This window comes from Anabrus simplex, chromosome 1 (assembly GCF_040414725.1).
Source record: "Anabrus simplex isolate iqAnaSimp1 chromosome 1, ASM4041472v1, whole genome shotgun sequence".
In the NCBI taxonomy this organism is placed as follows: Eukaryota; Metazoa; Arthropoda; class Insecta; order Orthoptera; family Tettigoniidae; genus Anabrus; species Anabrus simplex.
In genome coordinates, this window is record NC_090265.1 from 760,857,184 (window position 1) to 760,883,706 (window position 26,523).

Below are 26,523 nucleotides of genomic sequence, written 5' to 3' on the forward strand. Positions count from 1 at the left end.
GGACTTCGGTGGGAAGAAAAGGAAATCCATATCGCTTTTTGGGTATGCCCTTGAACACTCATTTCTCAAGAGCAGATCCAGTGTTTATGAAGAGAGTATCTACCATCAACATGTGAAGTTTTCAATCTGCATGAATTAGGATGTCCACAATTAAAAATTCTTCTGAAGGAGCATAGTGCGGAAACGCGGAAGCAGTCTTTACGCCATGTGTGTACGATCATTGATTCGATGTATGGCAATGCATGCCGGGAAGCTAGCTACATATGTAAATTGCAGCGTTCAAATGTTGACACCGAGAAAGAAGCATTGGTAGAGTAAAGACATCATTTCACATCTATCTGATAATATGTGTAACTCAGTTGAAAAGGAAATAAACGTTACACTTTTACTGAAGTAGAATTGAATGCATTACCAAAGGAACTTTTGTTCTATGTAGCTGCGAATCCTGTAAAGAAGATAAGTCGACTGGTGAATGGACTCAAGATGCTGCTTTGTTAGAGCTTCAAACGTATAGTTTACATCATGAGCAAGTGAATTTAGCTAAGGGACCTTCAGTAAGACTGTACCGTACATGTCAACTCATTAAAATCTATCAAGGACCTAAAACTAACGAGTTGCCTTCTCTTATAAACACTTATCATGGCTGCGAAAAGATTAACCAAGCTGTCGCGGTAAAAGGTGAAGAAACGCGCTGGGAGGTAGGTGAGGAAGCGTGGACTAATCAATAAGGTGATTGATCTTCATCATTTTGAGCTTCATCTTCCACGTTACCAGTAGTGTGGACCTGGAACTCAACATGACGTCCGCTTTGCACGCGGTGATCTTGATATTAATACTGTATGTTATATGCTGCCTGCAAGGAGCATGACATTGTATATCGAAAAACCTGAACTAAAACGTGTAGGTGGTGAAAATATGTTTCGTAAAGCTATGCAGCGTGACGTCTCCTAATGCTACATTTCCAGAGAGGATAGCCGCACTTGCCTTTGCCATCAAAGGAAAACTGTAGCAGGGTGGAGGTCTTAAAAGATAAAAACGGCAGAGATATATCTAAGGACGAAACAGATTTTACTTTGGTGAAAGGAGAAATTGTACACATACGCTGTAAAACAGTAAATAAGATTTGTAAAAAATCGTGCAACGGTTGCTTGATTACATTCTAAACCTGTCCCTTGTCCAACATTATTCCAAATCCTAACTTAACACAAACTCGAGTGGTAGTGATGTTATTTAGTTCATTTTCCGGGTTGGACCGTTTTTTGTTGTCTGTATATCACGTACAGTTTGCCGACGTTTCGAATACATTGCAGTATTCTTTGTCAAGGTGACTGAAATATCCCTACTCGATCCGAGGTAATCAGTCTCCCAGGCAGCAGTCACACTACAAGAGTGGTCCTGACCATGGTCTTTTATATCCTAGCCTTTCTGGCTGACGTAAGACCCCTGGCTGTCTCGTGAGAATTCTGGAATGTATGTGTCACAGCCAGGTAGTGGGGTTTACCCGCGATTTTATGTAATTGGAGTTTCAGCCTGCGTGTTGTGTTGCAGTCCGTATTGAAACCGGACAGTGTCCTGTACAACTCATTGAAATCATAGGTGCCTTTCTACCTTATTAAAATCACTTCTAAAGATCGCGTCATTGGTAGGATTATGGGCGATGGGGATCGAGCAGCGTCCGGCCAGAACGGAACCCGCAAAAGAGCGCCTGGAAAGCAAAGGGAAGGTTGAACAGGAGCCAACCCCCGCGAAAAGGCCCTCTCAACTCGCAGACAGAGTTGGAAATATGACGCGACGCTACCGTAGTCAAACACGCCCCGAGCTGTGGCCTATTTTCAGAGGGATCCAAACTAACAGAAATAACTTCCGGATTATTATGCACGTTTCACGCGTGCCAATGTCGAATTTTGGCGCGTAAAATTTATAAGATATTTTGATCCAGACATAGGAAAATTATGGGAGGCACGCCAATGAATAGAGCTGAACTTTCTGCGTATCCCAAACTAAAAGTATGGAATACTTTATTCAAGGGACGAAAGGAGGTCACCAGATGTCCAGCCGTGACATATCGCAAACACATGTGAACGTAATGCGTCCCCCAAGCTAAGAATCGCGATCAAAGATGACTCCACCCCCCAGATGACACTAATGGAATAATCAAAAGCGGGAAGCAAATTACGTGAAAACTGCCGATCGTCGGTAGAGCACGCCTGGTTCAAATAAGAGAGTAATGAGAGGGTTAAAATATGCACCATTTAAATGTTTTGAATTCCTGGGATGAAAGGAGGTGCTGTCCTTAATGGACCGTGAATCGTTTACGCCCATTGTCTTCCGGTGTGTAGGCCATAAAGGCTGGGCGGGCCCTCGCTGGACACATTTCATAGCGGGTCGCGGAGAGGGGACAGTGTGATGTGTTCCAGTTTTTACAGTCCGAAACCTATTGACCGCATACTAAGACAGTGTTATTGTGTCCGTCGCGACCGTGAAGTAGAAGGCCTTTGTGAAGTGTAGACGGGAAGCCAAGCCAGCCTAGGCGAATGTCTCTGTGCCGCATCTCAAATTAATTAAGCTGCGAGCATAATTTTTAAACGAGTAGCGGAAGTCGGCTATGGACAATGCCGGCCTAAATGAGTCCGTGATATTAATAAATTGGTATCACCCAAAATGCTGCTCTAAGTCAGGGTTCTCAAGTATCGTGAGCCACCCGATTCATGCTGTGAACGAACCCGCGGTGACTAGAATAACCTGCCGGTTGATTGTGTAAACTCTGTGTGTGTGTCGCGGTAAAAGGGGAACGTGTGACGAGTGGTGGAGCGTTACACCTTTAGATTTCTCTAAGCTTTCAGCAGTGAACGCGCTATCCAGGACCCTGTGTGGACCAGGGTTGAAGGACAGCACGCCCGTTTCCAGCGCCGAGGCCATGCAGTAGTAAGCACGGCCATGGGTGCACGTGCAAGGTGCAAGGTAAAAACCACGGCCACCAAACAGATGAGTGATGTCAAATATAATTTTCTTAGCACGTTAATGTAGAACCGGTAGTAGGATGAGCTTTCCTTTGTAATACCTAAAAGTTGTAAAATAATGCATGTCCTAATATGGAAATTTTATTGTTCTTTATCATGTTAATGTAAAATTTAAGGGAGCTAACTACCCGGACAACCCATTTGTTTTTCTTAATGATTAGTTTATCGTGAGGGGTTATTCTTAGTAACATGTAGAATATCTTAGCAAGTAAGGGAAACAAGGATAGGAGAATATTTGAGTTCCGCTAGGGGCGGCTGGAACAATAGTGGATGAGCAGGGTAAACCATGTCCAAAGGTTGTTAGTTAATGTCCAAGATGGCTAGCGTATATGCTGGGGAAACTCATGGGTCAGTCAGACAATGCATGCGTAACTTACACATATAACAACTGCATGTGCAAGAAGAGAGAAGACATCCTGACCGAGAGAGGTACATCAAGGTGTTTTTTAGGTATAATTGTGAGAGACGGTTCGCGAGTTCCTCGTGATTCTCGATTATTTTATCCAGAATTGTATTGAGTTTCTTTTGTCTGCAACCGGGATGCGACCCAGGGAAGCCAGAGTCTTATGTATGGTAGGAATATAAATATATACATAACTTTTGGGCGATGAGCGGAAGTGGGGAACTGAGGAATCATGAGAGCCCTATGCCCAAGGGAAGAAGATACGCGATATGAGACTTAATGAGAGGGCCGAATTCCCAGATAGTTTTACGATGAGATGATTCGAAAGTGATGGCGCTCTACGAGAAGAATGAGAAGGTATAGAATAAATGAGTATTTCTTGGGAATTCTGCGGTATGATGAATAAACAAGTGAAGTAGGCCATAGATCTGTGTCTCCGAGAAAGTGGGGCTGGCCGTTGTGAGTGAGAGAAGAATCCGGCGTAGCTAATGAATGAGTGAATGATCTTCCCTTCTTTTTTTGTTTTATGAGTGTTTGCTCCTCGCCTTTCTTGACCGAGCGGCCCCGCTGTACTATTCTAGTTAAGGCTCGAGGCTCTGGGTCTCCCCCGTGCCTGCTTGTTGTCTTAAATGGTTCAGCTAAGAACGCTTCGTTCAATGATAATATCACGGTGATCTAGAAGGTAATTAATAAATGATTATGGACCTCCCCCAATATCCGGTAATATGAGACCGTAGCCAGTTTAGGGATTTTCAGGAATGTACCTGTCAGTCGGGATTCGTCCAGTTCGACCCCCGTGGTCAGAATGGGCCACATTGGGCAAGCTTCCATTAAGCTTGCTCCGGGGGCAGAAGACAGTGACAACCATGTTTTTTTCTTACAGGAAGGGCCCCTTTTATGCATGTTGTGTATATACGTGTGTGTTTAGTACTTAATGTGCATTTATTTTGAGTTCAAACAGAACCGATGTTCAACGCTGTTTGTCTTGGTGACAGATAAGGGAAGTCCGGGGGTTTTAGCTAAATGGTATGTGTGTTTTGTCTATGTATTATGTAAATATATCTTTTAATATGGTAATCATGTAGTGCAGGAACCGGTGAATTACGTGCTAAGAACAGTAGGTATTATGTAGAGGGACATCAGCTCATCTCACGGTGTGATCGACAGAATATAAAAATGTAATGAAACGGTATGAACTAATGAGGGAAAGATGGACGATAGCGGTCGCAAAACCGCAATTATACCGTTGGGCAGACGACGCCCTTGGGCGAGTCACATTTAGAGTGTTAATTATTTCCTTCTCCTCCCGTATGCGGAGAGTTCATTGTATAGGCTTGTACTTTTTTATTATGTCATATTTTAAATAAATTATTTTTCGTAATCCCCATTATATGATTCTTGTCATTGTAGCAGTGCTAAGCAGTATCCAGTAGACAGTTGAACCCAGAGAATCCTACTTTTAGATTACATAAGGCTCCATCTTAAATATTTGTTTTTATTATTTTCTTTCGAACGTACCCCCCCCCCCAAGTGCTCGAGCTGCCGAGGCCCGCACAGAAGGTAGGAGGGGAGCGGTTCGAATCTCATTAGGCAATTCGAGCCGCTCTTCACTCTAGTCTCACCCTGTTATGTGGTGGCATTCTTATGCGCGGTTCGTTCATTCTAGGCCCGGAAGGGTGTAGTATGTATTAAACTATGAATGACAGGCATCCAAGAATTTCTGATTTTATATCCTTATTCTAAATTCATACTTTTCGGGTGTTTCTTGATTTCAATAGTCTTGCGGATTTTTCTTTCCAGATTCTAAGGGATTGCTGCTAGGATTTTGGTCTTGGAAATGATATTCCGTGCCTTGTTTCGTAGGAATCCTAGGCTACCGCTAAAATATCTGTGTTTTGGTTCTTGGTGTGACGGATATGTTATTTCAGGCGGGTGGAGATCAGATATTTTCTTTCACTAACATAACACGCTCCGCAGCTACATTCAATGAGATATACTCCAGGAGCCTGTAGTTCTATTGTGTCGTTTACTGGCGGTAGATAAAGGGCTGGCTTCCGGTGTGGTTTATACAGTCGACGGTTTTTATGTCGTATTTGTCCAGTATCTTGCCGATCCTGTCTGTAGTGTTTTTATTGTATGGCAGTATCGCTGTTTTCGATCGGTTCAGTTCTCTATTCTCGTTGTTTTTTCCTGCGGCGGCCTTTTATTTATTCTCTTCTGATTTTCTAAAGTCGTCGGGTGTTATTGAGCGAGTAGCCATTTTCCCTGAGGGTTCTCGTGAGGTGTTCTTTCTCTTCTTTGCGCTGTTCTGCGTCTGATATCACTATGGTCCTATTAACCAGTGATGTTAGGACAGCCTGCTTTTGTGATGGGTGTTGATGAGACGAGGCGTGCAGGTACCTGTCTATATGTGTGGGTATCCTGTATACTGCGTGACTCAGAGTCAGAGTCAGAGTTTTACTAGTTTTACTAGGACATCCAGGAACGGTAGTTTTCCGTTTACTTCGATTTCTATGGTGAACTGAATGTTTACGCGAATCGAGTTGAGATGGTCGAGAAATAGCTGCAGGTTATTGCTCCCGTGAGGCCAGATCACGAACGTGTCATTCACATAATGGAGAAATGGCTAAGGCTTTCTGTTCGAAGTGTTCCATATACATGTTTGCTGTTATTGGAGAGAGCGGCGACCCCATCGCGGCCCCTTCTGTCTGTTCGTAGAATTTCCCGTTGAAGGAGAAACAAGTAGCGTTTGGGCATTCTTTAGCTAGTGTTGACAGGTCTTATGGAAGTTTCTGGTCTAGTAGCGGAAATAATTCTGTTAGCGGCACCTTGGTGAAAAGTGACGTGACGTCAAAACTTTCTAATAAGTCCATACCTTCAATCGATTTGTCCTTAAGGAGCAGTATGAAATGTATGGAGTCCTTCACGTTGGTTTCAGTGTGTCCTGTAGGTGGCTGAAGTAGACCGGCTAGGTAACGGGCGATATCGTGCGTCCGAGATCCTATAGCGCTCACGATAGGTCGCAGAGGTATGCCATCTTTATGGATTTTAGGGAGGCCATACAATTTAGCGGATTCAGAAGTATTGGGTCAAAGAAAATTGGAATAAAAAAGCCTTGTATGACTCAAAAATTTTAGATCACATTGAACAGAGGAACAAAATGAGAAGCAAGAATTTTGAACAATATAGTGCATAAAACAATTTCTAACAAACAAGTTTCGCTTAGCAAAAGACAGCTGGATGAATGAAATTCGCGAGGACATTGAAAAAGGTTTAAAAGCAGGGACATGATAAGGCATATTTTAAAATAAAATCATTGCAGAACAAGAAAATTACCAGAAGTAATGTGGTTAAAAACAAAGCAGAAAAGATTCTTTTTGAAAATGAGGAAGTAGTTGACAGCTGGAAGCAATATTTATATGAAGGTCAGGAAGTAGATAACATTCGGGATTATGTAGAGGATGGGAGCCTGATTGAGGTAGACAGGAAAGGCCCACCAATTACAAAAAGTGAGTTTTAATATGGCTCTACACTTATTAAACGATAAGAAAGCCGTAAGTGTTGATAACATTTCAGAAGAGCTCCTAAAAATCTGTGGAGATATCATGAAAGAGAGATTGTTTGATATCATTACCAACTGCCATGAAGAAGGAATCATACCACCTGATTTCATAAAGAGCCGGACAATACCACTCCCAAAGAAAGAAAATGCCAAGAACTGTTCAGATTACAGAACAATAGCCATTTTATCCCCTACTTCTAAAATCCTACTGATAATACTTAAAGGTTGAATTAGCAGGAAAATTGAACCGAATTTGGATGGTAAGAGTACTAGATAAGCAATTCTAGCTCTGCGTCAAATCCTGGAGAGAAGACTGTAAGTTAAAAGGAAAACTTATGTAACTTTCGTGGATTTAGTGAAAGCATTCGATAAGGTTGACTGGAAGTTATTATATCAAACTCTGAGAACATTGGATCTTGATTGGAAGGACAAATGTTTGCTTTCTAACCTGTATAGAGCCCAAAGCACAGAAATAAACATCAATGAAACGACAAGAAAAGCAAGAATAAGAAGAAGAGTGTGTTTAATATTTTCATAGAATTCGCTATTAGAACAGTGAAAGAAAAACCAAAAGGGATAAAATTTAATGGTAAAGAAGTTCATAATATTCTCTTTGCAGATGATATTGCATTGATAGCTGATTCAGAGCACAAAATGACTAGGATGCTCGGTATACTAAACAACACGTTAGAGAAGTTCAGGTTAGAAATAAACACAATGAAAACGAAAATGATGGTCGTTGAAGAGAAGAAGACTGAATTGAAAACGAACGTTAAATTAGGCTGTGAAAAAATAGATCAGGTTAAAGAATTTTGTTATCTTGGTAATCAGTGCCTAACAGAAGTCAAAAGAAGAATTGCTGTGGCAAAACAAGTGTTTCAAAGCAGCAAAAATCTATTGTTTAATAAGCACATAGGAACTGAAACCAGAAATAAATTTGTTAAAACCTTCGTTTGGAGTGTACTTTCTTACGGTTGTGAGACCTGGACTTTGGGAAAACAAGCACAATCAATACCAGGAGCTGCCGGAATGTGGTTCTGGAGAAGACTGACAGGGACAAGTTGGACAGAAAAAAAGACTAATATCTAAATCTTGAATGATGCTAATGAGAAATGAACCGTAATTTATTCAATTGAGCAGAGGAAGGCTAAATTTCTGGGACACGTCCTACGACACGACACCTTTCTCCAGAATGTCTTTGAAGGAAAGGTCATAGGGAAGAAGTCGGGAGGAATACCACGTCTCTCATACCTTAGGATCATAATCACTCAGCTGGGTTTTGCTTCCTTTGTCACGATTAAAAGGAATGCTGAAGACCGTGGGATGTGGATAATAGAGAGATGCATACAATTTAGGAGGTATCAGTCTAAGGATATGAACTTCTTTATTTCGGCTGGGAAACTGGAAATTTTTTACATAATTTTTACTAGTAGGTGGAGTTTGTTCTTAATGCTGTTGGCAGGGTTACCTATTTTCCTGTATGTAGAATCGGTGAGTAATTGTCCTTTATCTGCGGGTAGGAGTATTGTTTCCGAATCTTGAACTACACATACTAGTAAAAAATTCCAGTATCCTAGCCGAAATACAGAAGAAGCTGATATCCTCGGACCCGATACCTCCTAAATTGTATAGCCTCCCTAAAATCCATAAAGAAGGCATACCTCTGCGACCTATCGGGAGTACTATAGGATCTCCTACGCACGATATCGCCCGTTACCTAGCCGGACTACTTCAGCTATACACAAAACACACTGAAACCTACGTGAAGGACTCCCTACATTTCATCCAGCTCCTTAAGAACAAATCGATTGAAAATACGGACCTATTAGTAAGCATTGACGTCACGTCACTTTTCACCAAGGTGCCGCTAACAGAATTATTTCCGCTACTAGACTAGAAACTTCCAGAAGACCTGTCAACACTAGCTAAAGAATGCCCAAACTCCACTTATTTCTACATCAACGAGGAGTTCTACGAACAGACAGAAGGGGCCGCGATGGGGTCGTCGCTCTCTCCCATAATAGCAAACTTGTATATGGAACACTTCGAACATAAAGCCTTAGTCATTAAAGCTTGAAATTTTCTTCACCAAACGAAAACGAAAAATAATTCATGCAGTAGAGGGTTTGGATCTACTGATTGTTTTAGGTTCATAGCCATTGCCCATCGTCGTCATTTTGAATTCCAGTCAGTGGACTGATTTTGGAATTTTTTAAACTTTTAATATCGTGACGTGTATCCGCTGATTATTTTACATTCATATTCATCCGTTCATTCATCATCAAGTTTTGAATTCTGGTCTGTGGAAGAATTTTGGAATTTTAAATTGTCATTAGGTTTCGTCTAATATCGCACCATTAGGGGCCGACCTAGATGTTAGGCCCCTTTAAACAACAACAACAACAACAACAATAATAATCATCATAATCATCATTTCCGTTTGCGAAAACCTAATGATCATAAAATGTCTCCCAGTCATGGCCACCCATCAACGGCTGCTATTTTCAGATGTCAACCAGCCCTAAGACACAGCCTGCACGGTTGCTATGGTTACGCTTCTGACACACAATTTGTTGCGTTACGTTACACAAAAATCTGGGATGACCCCCAGTAATAAGACATATTCATCTCGAAAGAAATCGTCAAAACCACCCAGATCCATGTCATATAGGGCGTTAAAAATGCGTTTCATACCAATAAGTACCAAATACCGTGGGGTGAATTGGCCAAAATATAACGTATTCGTACAAGGAGCCATTTCCATAGCATGTGGTCACCACCAACAAAACACTTTGTTTAATTTACATTGTTGTGTTCGATTATTTAATTTAATATTATTTAATTAGACTGTGCCTGCACTGTAAATGATATAATTTTGATCATTTATATTTACATTCAGCACAGTCAGTTTTCTGATGAGTGTTGTGTAATTTGTGACTTTCAAAAGGAAGTGTTTAGAAGTTCAGTGCCGAAAAGTATCAAATCCAGCCTGTTTCTCGTTGGGTATTTCTGAAATATCACAAGTTTTAACAGAAGTACTTTCTTTAGTAATGCAGTTCTTCTATCTGAACATAAGAAAAGTTAAGAAATGAATTTTCACGTGAATTTTTTTCTCTGAGCGTTTTTCTTCTCTCCTGTAAAATGTTGCTTTTGGATTTGGTATCTTTCTCCCAGATGGTTATATTCTAAAAGAAGATGACAATATGAAGATAAAGTTAGAATTCAAGAGGACAAATTGGAGCAAACATTAGTATATAGCAGGGCCTCTCAAGGTGCATGCGCGTGGTGCATGCACTGTGCACGGTGCAAAAGACGACTTGGCTTGGTTGACCAGAGTGCAGACCCCCCACTCCTCATTTGAAGCAATAGCGCTTACTCTCTCTTTCCTCACGCCTCTCTCGCTCGCTCCGCCTGTCTCCCTCTGCCCCACTTGCGCCGTAGCGCTCCAAATCCGGGCTGAGTTGAGCCGAGCTTAGCCGAGTAGCCAAGAGACGAAGCGTTGATCCGAGCTATACCGAGCGGCACCGATGCACAGTGCACGGAGCTCTTGCGCCTCGCTCTGCACGCGTGAGATTTTGGGCGTTTGAGAGGCCCTGGTATATAGGAAGAGGAGTTAGGGATTGGAATAACTTACCAAGGGAAATGTGCGGTAAATTTCCAAACTTAGAAATTACTTCAGAAAATTCTAGGTAAACAACTAACTGTAACCTGTAACCTGGGCGACTGTAATAAAGGCATATTGTGGATAAATTAAAATACTCAGTGAAATCGAATTAAAGTGCTGCAGAGATCGCACCTGCGATCAACGCTATTCTGTAAGGACTACGCCACACCGAATTAGGCAGCGGCGAAGGTGCTTAGAGCTGGATGGAATCAGTTAGCTCCTCAGCATTTGCTTGGTGTGAAAACAGAAAACCACATACAGAGCTGACGACAGAGGGGTTAGAACCGAGTGTAAGCTCACAGCTACTTGGCCCATATTGCGTAGCCAATTCGTTCCGTAGACTGACATTCCTTTACGAGAGTCAAAGCAGTTTGGTGAGAGGGAACAGCTGTATCGAAAACTGTACGTTGTAAAAGTTGTGTAATATTTAATCACTCAACTTCCACTCTTGAACAGACGAGATTTTCTTCTGAAGACGCAGAGCAAAGTTCTCTGCGAAACGTGAAGAGTTTCAGAGTGTTTTATTGACACGGGGTAAGACCAAAGCATAGGTCTAAATATTAAAAAAACTTGAAGATTAAGGAGAAGAAGAAGATCCTTTAATATCGCAGAGCAGGAAGAGAACTAAGTGTGATAGCCTGCAGCCTCCTCGTCTTCAGGAATACATCCAATCTACAGGTCTCATTTCAGACTCCTGCCATTCTTAAATTTCTGACAGTAACTAACGAGGGAACGAACCCAGTCCCCTGAGGATGGCAGCTAACAACGTCGAAAATTACACTACGCATGTCGTCTGCATTGTCTCAAAACCAGGAAACTGACCAACTGACTGTAGCTAAGTGTCATTCCTCGCCGCTACATAACACAAGTGCTGCAATTGTATAAGGACTACGCCGTGATGACGCGTTCCGCACCAAATCCAAGAACACGAAATTTAAGTATTTAATATATTCGATCCTCAAGATATTTGTGTAGGATGAATTTAATATTACATACAGCTAGGTTGCTCTGTATTGCAATATTCCATTTGCAATACAAATGAGTCCCTGAAATGTACGAAATTAAAACGACGGAGGAATCTAGGCTTGTCCATGATGTAAGTATACTTACATCACGGGCTGGTCCCTGCTCCGACAGCTCCGTACTCCGCCCGGCCAACCGAGCAGAGGAGGGTGGTATTGGCTCTACCGTGGCTTTACGCCTCTGCATTCGGGAGACGGAGAGGGACTGGTACCCACCGTCGGCTGTTCCCCTTCAGGGGAGGAATGAAATTATTTTAGTAGTAGTACTAGCCTGCTTACTTCTTCTTGCTCAGTACTCTGGTACAAGCTTATATAAATGAATTCTGTTACAGCATGTTAGAACAAATACTTCATCCGTTAGTTGCACCTACCTGTAAAGATCGATTGAATGGTCGAATGTTTTCATTTGCATATTGCAAAAGTCCGTCGTTCTATGAATAAACGTTCGAATGTTTCTATCAAAACACTCCGGCAAAAAGTGGACAGTGGTACTTGAAAGAATTAGGTTTATTTAAACGTAACTGGCCAATAATTAGAAATTACTAGTATAGACATTCATTACAATAAAATTAATGCTATATTGAGTGACTTACAAAATCATTCAAGCAGACAACTTTGCAGCCTAGAAGTCCGTGCAGGCTGTCATGTGAGGTATGGATGGATGGCCGGACAATGTTACCTAACAACCTTCCTAGCTGTAATGGGAGGGGGGAGGGTGTGCGGACGGACGGGCGGATGGATGGATGGATGGATGGATGGATGGATGGATGGATGGATGGATGGATGGATGGATGGATGGATGGATGGATGGATGGATGGATGGATGGACCAATCTACAGATTTGTGTAATTTATACTAGCCCAAGGCTCCTTCTCAAATATTTGTAAACCTTCCTCCTCAGCCTTGTACTTATAATTAAGAAAATTAAGGAAAAGGAAAACTCTATAAGGGGAAAACGGAATTTAAGTAAATATGATCTGCTCCCCCGAAGTTGTGCTCTGTATGCCCAGGCCCTGGCCAGGACACTTTTTTTCCTCCTCTATCCGTATAGCACGGTACAAAGTGGTAGCAGAGCATGATTGTATGGGACTGGGCTTAGCACTGTATTTCTTCAAGTTAACTCTAAGTTTGTACTCTCAAAATCTTTATTTCTGTCCTATTGAATTCTTTTGTCAACGTCGTGGCAACTCGAGATGTTTCCGTATCCAGGCTCCTTGTAGAAGGAGGAGCTATTGTACGAGCTCCTCATTAGAAAACTTATCATCAAAGGGAACGGTTAAAAGTTACAAGAAATTACTTAGATCCAACTTAGATCCACCTATTTCTGTGCCCTGTTGCACGGACATCGAGGCTGGTGGTGCGGTGTCCTTGATCCAGGCGAATTTAACAGAGATAGTGTCGGTGAAGGATTTCCTAGAAAGCGATATAACCTGTATTCATCAATTGAAAAGTGTTCAAGGTCACTTGAACAACTATTTACACCAAATTGCAGATATGCTTACCGTGGAGTTGAGAGAAGATCTTAAGAGTCAAGTTGAGACTTTAAGATCGGAAACATCGCACTTATTGGTTGGCGAGGGTTACAAATGGATCTAGGCAAGGGATCCTTCCCACTACCCCAGCAGAACTTGAGCTGAATAAGGTCATAGATAGCGTGGACTTAAATGGGCAATCGGACTATCAACCTGGTCCTCCATTAACTGATCTTCATGGGACTCAGTGGAAAGATCAACGGCCTCGTCTAGCGCTTCAAAATTTTGGTGTTTCTAGTTGGCCTGGCCCTTTAAGCCAAATGTTAGAAAAAGCTCCTCGTTATTCAATTAGTTCAGCGAGTGAAGTTGTCTCGTTTCTTCGCTTTTTGTTGAATTTCAGGATCATGCTCTAGTTTTTGGACTGTCACATGTTCATATCATACAAATCATTTATCCTTACGCTACCGGCGTGCTTGGTGGAACGATAATTAATAAGAATTGCTACACAAACTTCCTTACATGATTTTCATGCCATTGTGTTGACATTTTTTATCCCTGCTCGTGCACTCAATTCCTTAATTCAAAAGTTCTACTTTAGAGTACACCGTCTAGACGAAAGCCTGTCCGGTGTTGTTTCTGACATTAAAATCTATGCCCCAGTTTTTGCTCTCAGTTTTACTGAGGAGCAGATGGTGTCAGCGATGGTAGAGGGCATTTTTTCCCCTTATCGATCCTGTTTGTGTTTTGTAGCTCGTCCACATGATTTTGTTGAATTGAAGGCTATGATAGTATCTGCGGAAAGAGTTCGTCATGCTGACTCTCTGCGCGGGGCAAGTGTATCTTCCCCTGTTAAGTCTACGGACTCTTCCAGTCCTGGAAATCTCGTTTCTTTGAATAAATGCTACACGTATGGGGTTCCCGATCATCTACGTAACCGGTGTCCCCTTGTGAGCTCTAGCACGCCACCGCCTAGTCTAAACTTGTCTAAAGTTGAAATTATAGGAGTGGTTAAGTCTAAAATAAGAACTTCCAATTTACCTTGGAAATATTGTCTCTATGTAGCCAAGAATCTGCTAGCAAGAACCGTAATTCTGAGTCAACGCATGCTGTTTGTTTGCTGCGTGGTGTAAAATGTCATATTGCAAGACGTTTCCCCAAAGTTCCAGGGAACAGCTGACTAGAAAGGGAGACGGTTTCTGCTGGAACCATCGACGCAGCCCTTTGTGATAACCGTCGAAATTCGATTCCCTCTCATCAGTCCTCGTTGACCTGTCCACCAGAGTTTTAAAGATATCTGGCGATGTTAAGGGTGTCGTTCCTTTAATTCCCATTGAAGTTAATAATGAACATGTCTCAGCCCTCTTGGACTCGGGAAGCGTTATTTCTCTTATAAGTGAATCCTGGTTTTCTTCACATAAAGCTATCTGTAAATTTTCTAATATCGAGCCGCGTTCTTTTTCGCTTGTATCGGCTAACTTGTTTAAAGTTGAAATTATAGGAGTGGTTAAGAGTAAAATACGAATTTCCCATTTTATTTGGAAATATTGTCTCTATTTAGCCAAGAATCTGTATTGTCCCGCTATTCTTGGATCTAATATTTCGCCCATTCAGGACTTAGAACTGGTTCAAATTTTCTTATCCTGAAAGAATTGCCTTTTCTGTGTGTAATTCTGCGTCTGTTTCTGTGGTGTCGCCCCCTCAAGGTGAAACCTTAGGATCAGGCTGAGTGCATTAGGGAGATATGTAGTGCATTTCCCGATGTTTTACCAAAATATTAGGAGTGAACCATATCCTTGAGTATAAGATCGACGTCACTGATTCTATCCCTGTAAGAATTACTCCTCATCGTCTTTCGCCCCCTGAAATGTAGGCATTGAAGCAAATTATTAATAAAATGGTCGAGGACGGAACATACGTCCTTCTACTTAAGCTTACTCTTCTCCTATTTTTCTAGTCACTAAACCACAAGGCGGATTTCGGCCTGTTCTTGATTATAGGGTTTTGAAGAAGAAGATCATGTTACAAACCGTTTTGCTTTCGAATTTGCACTCTTGTATTTCTTGGTTTAAAAGGGCTAAGTATTTTACGGTTTTGCATTTAAATATGGCTTACTACCAAATCCCCTCAGCCGAGGAATCGCGCCATTTAACAGGCTTTGCGACAGATTGGAATCTTAACGAATTTTGTCTCGTGCCTTTTGGCACCTCCACGGGCGTTGCGGTTTCTACCAGGCTCCTTGATCATCTATTTTCCGATATCAAGTTCAGCTACCTCTACCATTATTTACATGACGTCGTCATTTACTCGAAAACCTTTGAGGATCATCTTCAGCATATCAAAGATGTGTTGTCGCGCCTACGTAAGGCCGGTGTGACGGTCAGTTTGTCTAAGGTATCCTTTGCTAGGCCCCATATGTCATTTCTCGGGCATATTGTTTCATCGAGTGGTGTCTCTGTCGACCAGTCCCGAACGCAGGCCATTCTGAGTTCAGGCGTCCCGCAGACGTTAAAAGAGTTGCTTGCTTTATTGAGATGATTAATTGTTTCACAAGTCTATCCCTAATTTGCTAATCGTGCTGCCCGTCTTAATTCGCATCATCGTAAAGGGGTTAAGTTCGAGTGGGTATCCTCTCAGCAAGCCGCCTTCGAAAACTTGAAGATAGCGACATCCAATGCTCCGGTGTTGGCTATGCCGGATGTCACTAAGACCTTCGTCGTTCAAACTGACGCCTCTTCTTCCGCTGTTGCGGCTGTCCTAATTCAGGACTGTGTTTTGGGTAGGCGCTCCATCGTATATGCTTCCAGAACACTTTCTCCTCTGGAGGTGAAGTATCCGGTCTATGAGCTCGAGAGTTCGGCAGTTCTGTTCGCTTTAGAGAAAGTCCGTATGTACTTGGAGCACGTTAGATTTGAGCTTGAGACGTAAAATCAAGTACTTAGCTGGGTCTTAAGGATGCCTAGAAAACCGGTCATCTATCGCGGTAGGCGATCAGGATTTCTGCATTCCAGTTCGATATTCGCCATATCCGTGGGTCGGAAAACGTGGTCGCTGATTCGGACCAGGATACTTAGCTTAATAATTTTTCAGAATCTGAACCTACCCTTTCATTACCCCGCTCTGGTGCGATTCCATCTGATACCCCTTTATTATTTCATGATATTGGTAAAATCAAAGTGAAGATCCTGTATTAGGGCCTATAATTCAAAATCTAACTAATGGCCAGATTATTGCCCCTTATGCCTCGAGAAATGGTGTACTTTCTTGTCTTTCTCGTTCTGATAAAAATGAAGGAGGTCATACCCTCGGTGTTGGTGCCGATGATTGTTAAGTATTAGCATGAAACTCCTCTTGGTGGACATCTAGGAGTGTTCAAGGCTAGAGAGAAGATTAGGGAGAATTTCATTTGGAAAGTTCTTGGCGGAGAGGTTCGGGAGCTTGTGAAGGCGTGTTAGACCTGCGGGGTCAGTAAACCTCCGTTTACCACGCGACTAGGCTTGCTGTCTTCCCACCAAGCTACTCATCCCATGGAGAGCATGTACATCGACTACGTGGGCCCCATCCCAAGGTGGAAGAGAGGTGGGAATAAATTCATACTCGTGTGTGTGGACGGGTTTACCAGTTTTTCTTGGTTATTCCCTACTAAATGTGCTACGACCGAAACCACCATTAGGTGTTTGAAGTATACATTTTCATCTTTTGGCCCATGTCAGTTCTTGGTCTCCGATAACTCTAAAGCTTCTACCTCAAATGCGTTTACAAATGTTGTTTTAATCTCAGCCTTCGTATGCTGAAAGGGTAAATCGTAATCTTCGCTCTGCTCTTATCGCCTTTCACCATCATGACGTTTCGAGATAGGACACTAGGACACCTCACTCTCTTGGCTTGCCTTCGCTTTCAATTCCTCTGTTCACAAAGCTCATAATTTTCCCCAATTTCTCGTATGTTTCCATTTGTTCCAAATTCCCCCTGTCTAATTTATGGAATATTAACGAGCTGCTGCCTGAGAACATTGACCCCCCTAACATTAGGGCTATTTGGAAGAAAGCCAAGTACAAACTTAAGTTTTCATATGAACAGAAAAGGGCTCGCTATGATCAGGGCCACCGTTCCACCGGCTTGGCTGTAGGTGATAAGGTATTTCTTAAAAAATTGTTCTATGGGAGAATATTGCCTTCCGCTTCCGTGGCCCCTCTACTGATGTCGATTTTCTCGTTCCGGTCACCTTGCTGGTGAGTGACTCTCAGAGTGAAGGAATTTTGGGAGTCCACCTTCTCAAGTTAAACCCGCTTGAGGGTCGGCCTACTCAGAATTCCCTTCCTAGCGTTATTTGTGTTGGTTTTAGCTTGTTGGGCTTTCCCTTATCTCCCCTGCGGGTAATTAATTTACCTGCCTGTTAATTGCGGATCGGCCTTAAGCCTGAGTTGGAACTATTTTTATACCAGTGTGTGTTTTCTTTATTAATGATGTGAAACCTACTGGATTCGCTCTTCTTCCTCCATACCTTCCATACCGTCGGTCCTCAGCCTCGACTCGCTTTCATCGTTCTGGCCTTTCTCCTTAAATAACCTATGCACCTGGTTACTGGACTTCCTGTTGGCTTTGTGATTTATTTTTCAGCCGCGGAAAGATTTTCATCCGGGTCCGAAGATTCGTGAGAGGGTCCGTCACTGGAGATAGTTCACCGGCTTTCTTCTCTCCTGGAGCCCACTTCTTCCGGCCGGTAGCTCCACATAACCAGTGGGTGGTTTATCACCGCTTAATTCCGTCGATTTGGGACCAAATTTGGGTACTACAAATTTCTTGGCGGGATGGCCTCCCACCTACCTCTGGAGTTCGGCTACATTGTGAGACAATTATTCACGATACCCTCATTTGTTGGACATGTATATTTGTGTGTGGGGAATTTTATCTGCAATTATCCGCCTTTGTTGAATTGCCGTTAATTTATGTGCCGGTACTGTGGCTATTTAAAATGCATTTAAAATCCATTATTACGTCAATAATTTTGATTTTCCTTATTTGCCCAATAAGCTAATCCTTGACTTGAGCATGCGTAGTGTCTCTCTTGAACGGAGCGCTCTGCAGTTGTTTTTCTGTCTCGTCAACTAGCGAGCGAGGAGTCTTGTTCTGAGCGAGCTGTGAGATGGACGCCATTAGCCTTGTTCCTTAAAAGACTTTGAAAAGTAACTAAACGGAGCTGGATACTCCCGGTTAGGCGGGAGATACAGTAGGCAAGATGCCTAAACACGTTTTCAGTCTTATGTTCCTCTAGTGATAGTGATTTGGTATTTTACTGATTCTTTTAATTCTACTATGTGAGTGTTGAGTGTGGGCCTGCATGCCAAGGCAGCCAGATTACCTCTGAAAACATGTTTCTGGTGTAAGTTTGTGATAAAGGATTACACTAATTTGGATACAAAGCCACCAGCATGTAAGTAATATTTATTCGAAAATTGTTTGGAGCAACGCCAACTTCAGTGGATTACATGGAGGAGACATTGTTTACAACCGTCGTCTTGGAATTTTCAAAAACATTATCTTGTCCGTTTACGAACCAACGTTATCACTGTTATTTAATTTTAGGCCTACCTCGAGTTATCGCCAATGTAGTGTGAATTGAATCTGAACTCTATACCCGGTATTTGGAAATTTAATAGCCGACTGGAAAATTTTAATCACTATTGATAAAATTCTCATGTAAAAGTGATATGTAATTTTAATTACGAGGCGAATTGGAAACTCGCGGTTAGCATATGTGCATTATGTCATTCCTACCTTGCTGTTATTGAGATAGTTGTACGTTTTTGGTTTTCTGCTCCATATACGGTGTGCGTATTGTTTTGGTTGTTCGTATTGTTATTTTATTACTATTATTATTATTATTGCACGGTGTGTTTCTCTCACTGCCTGGTTTTCTCTGATTTTGAAATTCGTACTCTGATTGTATCTGATTTCGTGTGATTTTTCCAAATTGTGTCTTGTTGCTATGTAATCCTTTTTTTCCAATGTCTCCCGCGTTTGGTCTTATCTCTTGTGCTCATTGTCGTGGTTCCAAGGCCACCTCGTAGTTAATTTAATAGCGACCATCTTGGTCTTTTGTAAAATTATTCCTTATAGGAAATGCCACTTTCTATGAATTTAATCTCATGATACATGTAATTATAATTTTTTTAAATTATTATTACTAGTCATGTCAGTACTCCTCGGTTGTAGAAATCTGAAATTTCTTTGCCCGGTTCATGAACTTCGATGTGATTAACGCTCACATTCCTTCTTCTCACGTAGTTTTGTTTTCTTCTTGCTTTGTTACGTCACTAGCCTATATATTTATTATCTGGTGAACGCTAAAGATTTTGGCAGGCTTTCTTTGCCTATTATTAAAAAAATTTAATAGCTTGGGTCGTGAGTTGCTAGCTGACCTTTAGCGTGTGTTGTTGTTCTGTTTAAATTGTGGAACATAATTTTTGTTTCCTCCCCTTGTAATATTGTATGAATTTGGGGAATATTTTTCTGGTTCCTAGTTATTAACTTTTGGTTCGTTTCTTTAATTTATTTTGTAATTTTGGTTCTTCTTGCCACATATTTCGGGTTCGTGTGTATGGTGTGTATTGCCTAGTGATTGACAAAAGGAAGATTGAATCCTTGTTGCAACAAGTTAATTATCTATGGCCAGTAATTAATTTACAAAGGTATACCTTAAAGTTTAAAGTCTAATATTAAAATTAAAAATAATATTTTTACAAAAGGCATTTGTTAATAAGATTGTAATCCTCTTCTGTATTATAATTCTGCTACTGGTCTGAGTTAGTACAGTTTAGTAATATAATATTCATTTATTTACCTTATTGCTTCTTAAATTATTAAAGTTTTGATAGTAGAAAGTTTTGATAGTAGAAAGAAGATAGTTGAAAGAAGGTGTTTATTTAACTATAAATGCTATGAATTGTTGTTTTTCTCTTTAAGTAAACATCTTATTTACAATTTTATTTTGTCTGTCATTTAGTAGTTAACAATGTTGACCTGCCAACCTGTGAAATGTTAACGTAAGATCCTGTCCTTTTCACTCCCTATTTTGCCCTCCACGCTTCGTATTTGGTGCTACTGCCCTTATGGTAAGTATTGTGTTTGGTTTTCGTTGTTGTTTGGTGCTTTTCTCGCAAGGTTGCAGTAGTGTTGTGGTAGCTTTCACTGTGGTTGTTGTTGTTGTTCTAACAACTTGATAAGTTGCCCAGGTCAGCATTGCTAGTTGCTAAAAAAAATATAATAACAGGTTTTTAAACTTGTATTTGTAAGACCAAGTGTAAAGTCCAATCGAACTGTTATCTGTTTCATGTTAATCATGGAGTCTCGCCCCTTGCCAGTTCCTAGAATGTTGCGGAAGCTGGAGTTAAGCTATGAGGTGCAGATTCGTGGTAGGAAGCCATCCGGTACTATCCAGGGTGATGTATAATTACTCTCTGAAATTGCTGACCAACCCATTGTTGTTCCTCAAATGTCAGATGCAGAGATTGGTGAGTCTGTATTGTTTATTTCTGATGCTCTTGATGTTTCTGCTACTCATGACTTTAACCAACCCATTTCTAGCTCTGTTTTGGGTAATCACTCATTAGCTGCTTTTCATGGCCAACCTGTATTATTGGTTGATAATCCTGGCATGCTAAGGTGCGATAATGGGAACCCTGTTAGTGATTTGCTTAAAGGAGTTAACAAGTTGTCCATTGATTCAATTGAGGAAACGGTGTCCTTTTTGAGATTACTGGTCGAGGTAAAAGAGACCGCAAATTGTTTTAACCTAAGCCCTTCCAGGGTATTCCGAACCTTATTTTCCCATTGTGTTGGTATCCTTAAATCTGAAATCCTAGAAGCTTGTTCGAGTGATACTACCTTGGACCTCTTTCATGATGGAATTTTAAGGAAATTCATCCCCTTTCGAGCACTTAAGGATTTGACAGAAAAACATTGTTTTCGGGTGCAGTTGTATTCTGAAAGTCTATTTAACTATGTTAATGACCTTAAGTTTTATTGTAATGTGTTCAGGCTATCTATTGATGAGGCAAATATGGTAGATAGTATATTGAGTGGTGTATCGCCTGAGTACCGTTCATACCTGTCCTTTAGGAAATGTCCTGAAACCTTTAGTGAGTTAAAAGTAGCTTGTATTAAGGCTGAAGAAGCCAAACATGGTGATAGTTGTAGACCTGTTAACGTACCCCCTCCAACTGGTCCTTCTCCTAAACAGTCCTCCGGTCTGAACACCAGTAGTTTAGGTGCTATTTCAAAAAATGTTTCGCTTGTGGGTCTAAAGACCATTTGAGAAACAAATGCCCTTTGCTAAAGAAAAAGAATTTGCCTACTAGTAATTTTCCTAGCCCCCAATTTCAAGACGTTGCTTACCCCGTACCAAATTATCCCCCTCCCTCTGCTAATTTCAACTTGAGTAATACTAATCAGCGCATCTGACTAGGTGAAGGTACTGATGACGCAAGCCCCTCCATGAGTAATTTGAATAACCGTGATAATACCTATGTCCATGATAATGATGTTGTTTGTCCTGGTGACTGTAAAGGTATTTCAGGGAGTGTGCATTCTAAAATTCCGATTATTCCTGTAGAAATCAATAATGAGCCTACATTTGCACTGGTGGACTCTGGCAGTGTTACCTCTGCTTGGTTTTCTAAAAATCAATCTGTCTGTAAATTTCCGAACCTTGATCCCCTTTCAACTGTATTTCATGCCGCAAACGGCTCTATCTTGAATGTTAAAGGTTATGTAAAGGTCAAAATTCGTATTAAACATTTCGCATGGAAATTTAATTTCATTGTGGTCGAAGGGTTATCACATGATGTAATTCTTGGTTACGACTTTGCTGCTCACGTAGGATTAATTCTTGATTTCCATAATCGTTGTCTGTCTTTCAAATTTTGTACCGATTATGCTCTGCCATTGGTAGATTATCTCCCTTGCTCTGGTAAACATCTCTGTTCTATTGATGCACATGACCAAGTTGCTGAGGAAAAGTGCGACCTGAGTCATTTGACTAGTGAACAAGCTCAACTGATACATAAATTATGTGATGAATTTCCTGAGGTATTCACGGATAAGCTAGGGGTAACTAATGTGCTTGAGTATAAAATTGATGTGAGTGACACCATCCCTGTTCGATCTCCTCTCTATCGTCTATCTCCCCCACGTATGAAGGTTCTGAAAGAAATTATTGATAAGATGCTTGAGGAAGGAGTTATCAGGCCTTCAACTTCTGTTTATGCGTCCCCCATCTTCCTAGTCCCTAAGCCCCAAGGTGGCTTCAGGCCTGTGATCGACTACCGATCTCTCAATAAGAAGATTATCTTGCAATCAATTCCTCTACCCGACTTGCATACTTGCTTTTCATTCTTCTATGGTGCTAAATTTTATTCTGTATTTGATCTCAATCAGGCGTATCACCAGATCCCTCTGGCCGAGGAAAGTAAGCATTTAACCGCATTTATCACGGACTGGAACTTATACGAGTACGAACGAATCCCGTTTGGCCTCAGTACGGGCGCAGCCGTGTTGTCGAGACTACTAGATTCCATATTGTCTGACATTAAGTTCAGGTTTGTGTACAATTATCTTGACGATGTCGTCGTGTACTCGGAAACCATTGAGGAACATCTCTCTCATATCAGGGAAGTGGTTCGTCGCTTTAAGCAAGCTAGTCTGACTGTCAAACGATCTAAAGTTTCCTTTGCGCAGCCTCGTATGTCCTTCCTGGGTCATATCGTATCGCCTAATGGTGTAGCTGTGGACCAGAGTAGAACCCAAGCCATCTATGATTTTCCTGAACCCAAGGATCAGAAGGGAATAGCCCGTTTCGTTGGCATGGCCAATTTTTTCCGCAAGTTCATCCCAAAGTTTGCCCAAATTGCTGCTCCCCTTAATGCCCTTCGGCGTAAGAATGTTAAATTTGTCTGGAAGGAACCTCAACAAATTGCTTTTGATAAACTTAAATCTGCTCTGGCAAACGCCCCTGTCCTGGCTATTCCTAACTTCTCAAAACCTTTCATTATTGAAACTGATGCTTCTGGTTCTGCCGTTGCTGGTGTTCTTCTCCAAGAAGATGAATTAGGTAGGAGACCCATTGCTTATGCCTCGCGTACCCTGAATTCTGATGAAATGAAGTATTCCATATACGAACTTGAATGTTTGGCCGTTATTTTTTCCCTTGAAAAGTTTCGCATGTATGTCGAGCACTCTAAATTTCTTCTTGAAACTGACAACATGGCACTTAGTTGGGTATTAAATAGACCTAAGCGCACGGGTAGGTTGACCCGTTGGGCAATCCGCATCTCCGCCTTTAATTTTGATGTTCGCCACATCCGTGGTACTGAAAATGTTGTAGCTGATGGATTGAGTAGGATGTTTGGTGAAAAGCCTCTACCGCCTTACCGACTGTCAGCAGTAGAAGTCAAACAGGGACAAGAAAATTAAAGACAGTAGTAAAATAATTCATTACCATCAAAGCATACCACAACCTTAGTTGAACAATCCGTTACCCAGAGACCATGAATCAAAATAAATGCTGGTACGGCAGTAAAATTTCTAATCTACAATAAAGAGGACAAGTATTTCATAATGAACATAACTTACATATTTTTTTATTTTAAAGAATAAATGAATTAAGCCATCACTATCAGGGAAGCGTCCAAAATTAAAACCACCCAAACTGGGTTACAAATAAATTTAGAAAGGAAAAACTTAACGTGCCGTCCGGACGGAAAAATAAAATTACCTGATACATTTTGTATAACTTCAAACCAATCCAACTACGTGTGAAATATTAACATGTTTTATGAATTGCGCCCTCAATAAATATTTCTTTTCACAACATTCCTTTAACTTATAAATATTTTCATTACACCGAAAACACTTAGGCTATTCACCACGGAGATTTCACACGGCCCCCAGTACATCCAACGCGGATGAAAAAATAGCAGACATAAACCGGCAGAAGGCCAGAAAAATATAAGGATCAATAAAAGGGGAATACATAAAATTACATAAAGTATGGAAAACAAATGAAAAATCCCCAAGAAACGGACCAAAATTCGCATGCATAATTAAGAGAAGCCGAACGCCACCAAACAACAACAACAAACACAATCACAATCGTGACCAGTTGCCATGGTGACAAACACGCCAAGAGTCCTTGGCAACCCCGAAAACATGAACCCAAATAACACACAGGTCCAACAAAAAATACGAAGGGAAAGGGAAAGATAACCAATGCACAGTCAAAATTAAATGAGCAGAAACAGAGGTAAACAAGAAATTAAAACTAATAAAGAGACTGGTACCCAAGTGAAATCTCGCGTAGTTTAAAGATTATACACAGAGATTTTTCATAGTTACTCATTAGTATTATCAAATAAATTGGTTTTTAATTAATTACACTTCCTTTTCACCCAACGGATCCCATGTATAACTTGATACAGTTTGGAAACCCAATTCAGAAAAACCTAAGGTAACCTAAAAAAAGAACTGGACGACATAATGAATCCAAGACCGACGACGATACTCAAGATGAAAGAATTTCACTCATAATTTTTCACGCAGCAGGAAGCAGATCCAAGACAGAAATGAAGAAAAGACTTACTTGCTTTGTTGGAGTTGGAGAAGTGTACTACTATTCGTTACTCACATAAATGAAATATACTTGAATTACAAATTGATAATAAAAGGAAGACGTTCCCAAAGTTGATAGATCAGCACTAAGGAGAAGTCCTTATGTAGAAACACTGTTATCCTTTATCTATGTGGTGGATCGGAAAACGACCCAGGAAAGGGAACGAAACACGTCTTGCCTCCATCGTACTCCAAGGATTACTCATGGCGGACCACACCGATAATGAGCATGGCCCACCGTACGGAGAGAGAGAAATTCAGAGACTCGCTCTCAATAAGAAACTACAACATACGGCACGGAATCGTACCAGACCAAGATAATAAGGGTTCAGAGAGAAAATGTTAAGGTAAAATAATCTCATGGTGACGATGACCGAGATGGTACTAAATAAATTGGGCAAGGCCACATAGAAGGTACTTGTAAAATACAAGACTGAAATAATTCTGAATGACACAATTTTAAAAAAACACAAATGCAGTATTCGAATTATGGTTGGGGAGAGCTAATACTCGTCACCAACGTCACAAGCCTCCTGACCCTCCTGATTTTGATGTCAATTCCCTTCCTAACCATTCTGCATGCCAATCCAATTGCATTAATGCTATCTTGACTGACTCCCCGTTGCTGTTCCATGATATGTCAAAATTGCAAGCTAGTGATCCTGAAATTAGTTCCATTGTTAAACAACTTGAAGATGGTAACGTTGTTAAGCCTTATAAGCTTGTTAACAATGTCCTATGTTGCAAGGCTAGACATGACAATAAGTACAAAATTGTGTGTCTTCAAATCCTTATCCCTGAAATCTTTAAGTATTACCATGACTCCCCCATGGGAGGACATTTAGGTGTTTTCAAAACTCGTCAAAAGATACGAACGCATTTCATATGGAAGAATATGGATTTTCACATTAGGGAAATGGTCAAAGCTTGTAGACTGTGCAGTGTAAGTAAACCTAGTTTGAATACGCGTGTTGGGTTGTTGTCCTCATCTCACCCTACTAAACCAATAGAGAGACTGTTCATTGATTATGTCGGAGCGTTCCCATTAAGCTCTAAAGGAAATCGATTTGCACTAGTGTGTGTTGACGGTTTTACCCGTTTTACTTGGATTTTCCCGACGAGAAAGATAGATGCTCAGACCATTATATCCTGTCCCAATTCGATCTTTTCTATATTTGGTCCTCCTAAGTTTATTGTGTCTGACAATGCTAGATCTTTTGCCTGTAACCTGTTTAGGAAGTTCTGTTTTGATCTCTCGATATCCCACGTCACCACTACTCCTTACTATCCCAACCCCAGTTTTGCTGAAAGAGTTAACCGCAACTTACGTGCTGCTCTCATTGCATACCATCATAACCAACAATCTAAATGGGATTCTTGCCTCCATTGGCTTACTTATGCCTTTAATTCTTCTGTTCACGAGTCACATGGCCAAACACCCATGTCTTTAATGCTTGGATTTACCCCATTTTCCCCCATCTCTAATGTGTTTGACATTGATTCTCTTCTCCCTGACAACCCGGATCCGAAGGAGCTTCGCAGAATGTGGGACAGAGCAAAAGCTAAACTTGTTGTTTCCTATGCTAATGTGCAGAAGAAGTATGACAAAGGACGCAGACCTACCAATCTGTCTGTGGGTGATACTGTTTTTGTCAAATCTTATCCTAGTAGTAAAGCTGTAAATAAATTTTCTACTAAATTAGCAGCTCGTTGTTA